Genomic DNA, 8199 nt, shown 5'->3' with positions numbered 1-8199 from the left:
GCTTGCTGAAATTTGTCCAGAAGTGCTCGTCATTTTATCCGCACATACACGGAACAATAACGAACACTTGGAGGGGTACAGCACGTATTCAGATATACGTACCACCAAAAAATACATGTACTCGAAAAAAATAAAACAAATTTTTTGGCTTACGGCAAAGCGGAAAATTAAAATAAAGATAAACTTCACTTATCTCACCCTATTTCAAACATTACGATTCCACCTCAGAACGTACTTGTTTAAAAATCAGCATTCTAAGAAACCATTTTCTAGGCTAAGAACTACGCAATACCTGATTCCAAATTAAATCTATTCAAGGCGGATACGTAGGCAATCCATGATTCGGTCCAACCAATAATAAAGCCTATAGAAAAACAAGAATAAAAATAGAAGTCCCTTATTCAAATTTAATTACTTACAATCTAAGTCGAAAGAAAAATTGAAAGCACGAAGAAGAATCCAAGTCATCAAGATGCCAAAATGAGCACACATCGAAAAATAATAAGGGCACGTACCCTTGCCAGAAGGAGCGCTCACACTCCTAGGCACTTAGCCAAGACTCAAAAAGATCGCTTTGCCTCAATTGAATGGGGGCTAGCGCAAGCGTCCATGACCTCTAAAGTACTCGACTTGACCCTCCCTAAAGCGAACTAACTCACTTAAAGACTTTCTTTCACCACTAGACATAGTCGTTCGCCTAAAGACCTTCTTTCACTACTAGACACAGTCATAATCGCCAACAAGTAGTAAAGGCAGTAAGCTTGCAATAAAGAGGATAGTTCTACGGCGTAGCCCCATCGTTCCTTCGAGCTCAAGGCACCCGTTCATGGTAACTCAAATGCTCGCGAATCCCCTTTAAAAAAAATCAGACATTGTCAATAGGACTTGGCACTTAACCAAGGCTCACCCTAGACATATGACACGGGCATCTAAAATCGAAATCTGAAAAGCATCATTAATGGGAAGACATAACAGCAACTGGGGGCTAAAAATTGAAATGAAAGAGCTATGGAAAGAACTAAATATACCTTGACCTTTTGTACAGACATACACCAAGTAAATCTAAGTCAATTTGAAAACGGTTTATATTCCCGCAATTTTGGAAAAGACGGCCCTGAAAGCCTAAAGCATATGCCAAACGGGCACAAGTATATCTTGACGCCTGCACCCCGGCTTCCAGCAAATCCTTAGACAGCATTCCAAAAATCGTAACAGTATTTTGATTCACTCATGTAATCCTGTACGAACCCTTCTATAAGTCAACTTACTTAGGACACCTCGGATTGTACACAGTAGGACTCGGACTTCAAATAATTTTCAAAGACTTCTTCGAACATAATAAAGTGTCGTTGGTTTAATCTAAGTATGCGTTTTGCAAGTGAGTCAAAAGATTTCTAAATATGATTATGGGTAAAGAAAGGCACCTAGCTTTTGTTCAAAGGCACACTTCAACATGTGACTACCTTGACCATGGCAATGTCGCACAATACGACATTTACAAGAGAAGTAGCAAAATCACTAATCGAACGTATCTCGCACTAAACGAGTCTGGTTCAAACTATTCATGATCCATGTCACCATGAATGCATAAAAACGTATGCCAAGCATTATAGCACCAAGCCAATCCCGTAGCTACAATTGGGGGCTTGAGAAAAACACTCTAAAAATGCTCGAAATGACGATTTTATCGCAAATTCTCGACGCTAATGCTATACACACGTCCTAGGGGCACAATCCTAAGTTCAATCATGTAAAACGAACCTTAGAATGGCTACAACCCCCCCAAATTCTAAGCACCACTTAGAATATATAAAGTCACCCCACTAACAAGGGTAACTGAAAATCGCGAGTCACCAAAACTCCGATCAAACTACTGCACATAACGCTCGCCCTACAAGCGCCCGTTACACAGTCTACCTCGTTCCAAAGCAAAAGCGAAAGAAAAAAAATCAAGGATAAGAACTGTCAAAATATACCCAGAAATCAATTTCAACGCCCAGAGCTGGGCGCCGATATCTTTAACGCCCCAGCCTGGGCGCTGAATCTTTCTGCTAGCCAAGTTTTGCCCAGATATAAAAATAAGAAAGAAACACCTATGAATCCTCGCATCGAACGAAGTAATAAGCCGTGCAAACCCACGCAGAAGGTGCTACACTTGTTCGAGCACCTGAACGAGGCGTGATGAAGTACTCCAATGCAAAAAATAATAATGATATCCCAACACCTGGAGAAATGATCTAATACATGCGGTTAGGCCACACAAGCCTACGTCGCACCATAAATTCAGCTATCCCACGGTACAAGTCTAAAAAAGAGAGTAAGGCATATTGCGCTAATGCGGGCACGACCAAAGAGCATGTGTAAAAGAGGCAAAGACTACTTATCGCCCGAATTCAAAATGCAAGCCACACGACTTCTACATTAAGGATTAAAGGTAGCAAAACATTACCTACCACGGAAGGGATAGCTCGCACCTACACGAGCGGAACCCCAAGGCATCTTTCTCAAAAGAACCTACAAAAATCGTACGCCAAAAGGAAGCATCCCAATGTGCATACTTGGGGGCTCCAAGCTACGAAACGACCATAGCAAAATAAAAAATCTCGAAGAAAATGTTTGAACGATCGAAAGGGCACGATTCTTGAGCCCACCTCGTGAATGGGCCTGAACCCTACCAAAACTTCTAAGCAAACTATTCAAAATCAGTCATTGCTAAAAAAAAATGGTTCAAGCAAACTGATTAATGGACCTTACGCAACGGCCATTCTATGAACGCTCGTTCGCACATACATATCATCATTCTAAGTATCGAACATTCACGAACGCGTTCAAAAGGAAAAATATACAACAACAAGAGCGGTCAAAGTCTTACGCCTCAAGGTATGTTCCTCGGGCCATATAGACTCGCCCAACTATCACAATAACTGTACGCCTTAAGAGCAACAGTTCCTTAAAATAATCGCCCCAAAGCGACAAGCACCGTAGTCCACCAACCGGCTACGGCTTCTCAAGAAAATCATCATGTTCTAAAAACAAAGAAAAAAACAAAAGAAAAGAGAATACATAGAACTTCCAAGTGAAATAAACGAATGAACAAAAGGCCAACTGTGTCATCAAAAGACCAGCCCAAACAACACTTTCAACGCCCCACCTGGGCGTGAATTATTTCAACGCCCGGGCCTGGGCGCCGAAAATGTACCCAGGCTCAAAAAAGGCCCTAACTTCTAGTGGGCCCTGCCATACTCATTCGACTTGAAAATTGCCGAAAGTCGCACCTCACGACTTTGTCAAAGTAGCACACCACTACAAAGATCGCTCGCACTTACGAGCACGATCCCAAACACGATCAAAGACATTACAAAATGCGTAGGAACCTCTTTGACAAAAAATGACCGTCAAGCACGAGTGCTTGGGGGCTCGAAAGAAAATATATATTTCAAAAGAAAGTGTGCAAAGTTAAAATGGTATTCCCAGACTACACTGTACGAAGTCCCGTGTTTGGATAACCTCAAAAGATAAAACCGGATTACGACCTCAAGACAAAGGTCGCCGTTGATACTTATACATAGTCCCCTAATCAAGGACCCAGGTAATGACAAAATTGAGCCATAAAGACTAGATCAAAACCATGAAAGAAGATGACCACAAGACAATGGTCCGTCTAAGCACGTTGTCAACCCACATTCAGGTTGCAACTAAATCCGAGCATCCCTCGAAAGAATTCGCTCCTGCAAGAATGAATGAAAAGAAATTCTCAAGAGAAATCACAAGAAAAAAAAATGAAATAGGGACTTGTCCACCTCAATCAGGCAAGACCGCGGCACGCGAATCCCAAATCAAAAAAACGAATTCAGGTTCGCTCACCTCCAGCGAGCGGGGCGTTTACCCTTAGCGGACAGGGCTCGCCCACCTTCAGCGGGCGGGGTCTGCGTCACTAGCCGCGCAGGTCCTCAGTTTTCGAAAAATAAAGTCTTCAAATTCAAAATAGGCTCGCCATCTTCAGCCGGCGGGGTCTACGTCACAAACCACGTAGGTCCTTATTTTCAAAAAGCGCAAACAAATTTCAAAATAGATTCGTCCACTTCTATCGGACGGGGTGTCCACCCTTAGCGGACAGGTTCACCATCTTTAGCCGGCGGGGTCTACGTCACAAGCCGCGTAGGTCCTTATTTTCAAAAAAAGCAAACAAACTTCAAAACAGATTCGTCCACTTCTATCGGACGGGGTGTCCACCCTTAGCGGACATGCTCGCCATCTTTAGCCGGCGGGGTCTGCGCCACTAACTGCGCAGGTCCTTAGTCGCTGCAGCGATAACTTTTTCTGGTTTTCCCTTTTTCCAAAAATTAAAGGATCGGTTTTCCCTTTTTCCAAAAATTAAAGGGATCGGTTTTCCCTTTTTCCAAAAATTAAAGGATCGGTTTTCCCTTTTCCAAAAATTAAAGGATCGGTTTTCCCTTTTTCCAAAATTTAAAAGATCGGTTTTCCCTTTTTCCAAAATTAAAGGATTGGTTTTCCGTTTTTCCAAAAAAGAACGATGTGCTGGATTTTCCTTCTTTTTCGTCCCATAAAAACAAGGGGGTTTTTCTCGTTTAGCTAACCCTGAAAATGAGAATCTTTAAAAAGATTTTTACCTCGTGGTTGGGCTTGGCCAGGCCCAATTACACTTTACAGCTTTGATTTCGAAAACATCTGTAGCTACTCCAATGACAAAGTGAGGGAGTTTCTACGCACCTTTAGATCCTTCCAATGACAAAGTGAGGAAGTTTCTATACTATCAGTTGACAAATCCCAATGACACGTGAGGGATATGTCGACACTTCAAAGTGATGACCCTTAAGTCAAATGTTATCACTCGGGGGCTCGTGAGACCCTCGCAAAAAACAGGTCACCATGGTTTGTGTGACGCACTCCGTCTAATACTTTGACCATCGTCTTACTCCAAGACTCAGTCAAAGTGGGGGCTAACTGTAGACACCTACTTTTGTCCCCATTCCCGAAAGGGAAGGTTCGATGATGAAAACATAAATCTCCACTTTACAACGCATCTCCTATAAAAATTACGAATCTCAATCACCCTTTTCGTTTCACCCGAAACCTGCTATTTATAGAAACCTGCTATTTATGGAAACCTGCTAAAAATAGTAACTGCCGTAAAGGGTAGCTTCTAAAAGTGGCAAGTCATAAAAGATAGAAACCTGTCAGAATTAGGTGTTGCACTCCAACATAAATCCTAAATGAGATAGAAAACTGCGAGAATCCTATTCCTAATATGATTCGTAAATTAGAGTTACATATTAATTAAAATCCTAACGAGCCTAGAGTTCGTAACGGGCCCAGACGCATTCCGTCATGAAATTGATACGCACCAAAAGACTCGATTAAGTCTCAAACACTACGGATTTCAGGAATCCGAATCTGACTAAGAAAACAGCCCAGACCCTATTTTCAACGCCTGGCTCTGGGCGCCGAAATCTTCGGCGCCCAGGCTTGGGCGCTGGAATTACCTGGGTACGTGTTTTTTCCTAATTCTTTGTGGATTAGAGCTCTGCAATTCTATCTTTCCACAAACTCTTTTTCTATAAATATAGCCCAAGTTCGACGTGAAAAGGACACAACACACAATTCATATTCTGAGTATTGACTCCAACCCCTAGCCTAAGCCTCACGCTGCGAAATTGTTCACGCGTTCTGTCGCAATCGATCCATAAATCGAACAGAACGTATCCTGTCCCATAATTTGAGATTCGTTAAATATAAAGGAGAAATAGCAAAGTCAAAGTGGTTAGTTTTCTGAGAACCGTGACGCACCTCTCAAGGGTGCGTCGTAATGTGTCCCTTTTCTATGATTTAATTGCTTTCCTCGCCCTTTTATGAACTGTTAAACTAACTAAAATCTGATTGTTCGATCACGCTTAATAAATATGATATTTTTGGGAAATTGGATTATCATGCTAGGTCCCTTAATGCTATTTAAATCAGATAATCGCGATCGCTCTAGTATTATATGTTGCATATTACTAAAATCAACTCAGATTAGTTTAATAGTTAACGCATGTCCCTTCAATTATTTATGCTGAGCTAGTAAGGATATCCTGCCTCTGGAGTTATCGACGAGCGAGTACTCCTCTCGGTAGTTACAGTCCCCCGAACCCTCAATCTCTACCTTGCGGGTGTATGTTGAGAGATCCCCACACCAGGGATCACAAGGGAACCTACGGCCGTCGTGGTCAAACATAATTGCACTCCCTTTATGTCACGATAACCGGTTTTGTCAGTTTTTCTCATTGTCGTTAAAAACTGAATGGCGACTCCTATATTACTAGTCAATTGGGTGTAAACTCACAGGAAATCCAATTACACTTGATTGAATAAAAAGAATCGTCACACCCATGAGGGACGAGGTCACGCATTAGCCTCGTGCTTTTTTGACCCCCTCACATATACTAGGCTCAAATTTTCTTGTTTCCCAAAGCTATTCTTAAGAAACTCAATTTTATTTACAGAGGCTTCTTATGGTTTGTAACTTTTGATGACAATAGACCAGGATCAGTTTCATGGGAAAATCTTTGTCTTCCTAATAGTAGTGCGGGGCTAGGTTTCAGGAATCTAGTTCTTTGGAATCAAGCAACTATAGGCAAGCAAGCATGGGCCATTTCTCAAAAACAGGATAATTTATGGGCTAAGTGGTTCATGCAACGTATGTGAAATCTAAAAACTAGCACCAGTTCATAGCCCCTGGAGCTTCTAGTTGAGTTATGAAGTACATTTGCAAAGGGATGCATCACTATTCTTCTCAAATGAACGGTACTCAATGGTTGGATGCTCCTAGGTACTCAATTAAACAGATGTATGGCAATCTTTGTAATCAGGGGAACAAAATGCCTTGGCAACAATTTTTATGGAATAGATTGTCAATTCATAGACACAAATTTATTCAGTGGTTAGCTTTCCTATATAGACTCAAAACCAGAGGTACTTAACCAGTTTGGGGTAGGTACTGATGACCATTGTGCCATTTGTGATTCTGCCAGTGAAAACAGTTGCTCACTTTGAATTTGAGTTCAGCAAGTAGTGTATGCAACCATTTTTAGTTGGCTTGGTATCAGTAAAAACAGGGCCAGTATAGCTGCTTTTTTACAATGGACAAGGAGACATAGCAAGGGTCAATTCAGGAAGGCAATGACTTACACTGTTGTGGCTTCTTTAGTGTATAATGTTTGGAGAGCTAGAAATGAGGATGTGTGGCGTTTGCAGGTCCCTTCTATGCAGAAGGTGCTTGCTAACATTAAGCATGATGTGAAGAACAAGATTGCTAACTTCATTGGAAAGAAAGTCAGTCAGTTAGATAGGGAATGGTTTCATTCCTTGTAACTTTATCTTTTGTTAGTTTAGGATAAGTGTTCTTAGCCTTTTGTTTCAATGCCTCACTCGTGCTATGTTGTAAAAAAAATTGAAGTGCCTCAATATATTAATTACTTGTTTGCCAAAAAAATAATAACAATTATTATTATTGAAACTTATTGGAACTTATTGGAATTTATTTGAATTTATTAGAATTTATCTGAACTTATCTGAATTTATCTAAACTTATCTAGACTTGTATGAACTTATTGGAAATAATCTGAACTTATTGGGGCTGAAACTTTTTTTTTTTTAAAGTGAATAGAACGTCCCCTTAATATGCCAGTGAACAATAGTGTATAGGAATAATATTCCCAGATGCTAGCTGAAACAATTCAAGTGAATCTATGGTTACATTATTTAAATATTATTTATTTTTCCTATTTTTGGTGCTAACTAGTAGTCCATTACCTTCCATTAAAAATGGTGTTGAACAAGTTCGTGTTTATCTTGATTTTAACTCTGATAAGTCTTATACTCAAATGTACAATACAATAAACATGTGATATAAATACGTCACAACTTTAAACTCTCTCCTTATTTGTAATTTGCATTGTCCTTTTTTCTCATTCACACCATATAAAAATAAATATACGGAGAAAAGTAAAAATGCTAAAACAAAGAGACACTTACTAACACAAATTTCTTTTTTATTAAAAAAATTAGTAAAACCAAGAAAATAGAAATTAAAAGAAATTAAAAACATTCTATTCTAAATATCTATTTTTCTAGCCATCGTTACAACAACAGTCAGACAATCCAGGGCCAACCCTAACACACTCGCTTTTTGCGCAAGGG

Source organism: Spinacia oleracea, chromosome 4 (assembly GCF_020520425.1).
Source record: "Spinacia oleracea cultivar Varoflay chromosome 4, BTI_SOV_V1, whole genome shotgun sequence".
NCBI classification, from domain to species: domain Eukaryota; kingdom Viridiplantae; phylum Streptophyta; class Magnoliopsida; order Caryophyllales; family Amaranthaceae; genus Spinacia; species Spinacia oleracea.
Note: the sequence above shows the minus strand (reverse complement) of the source record.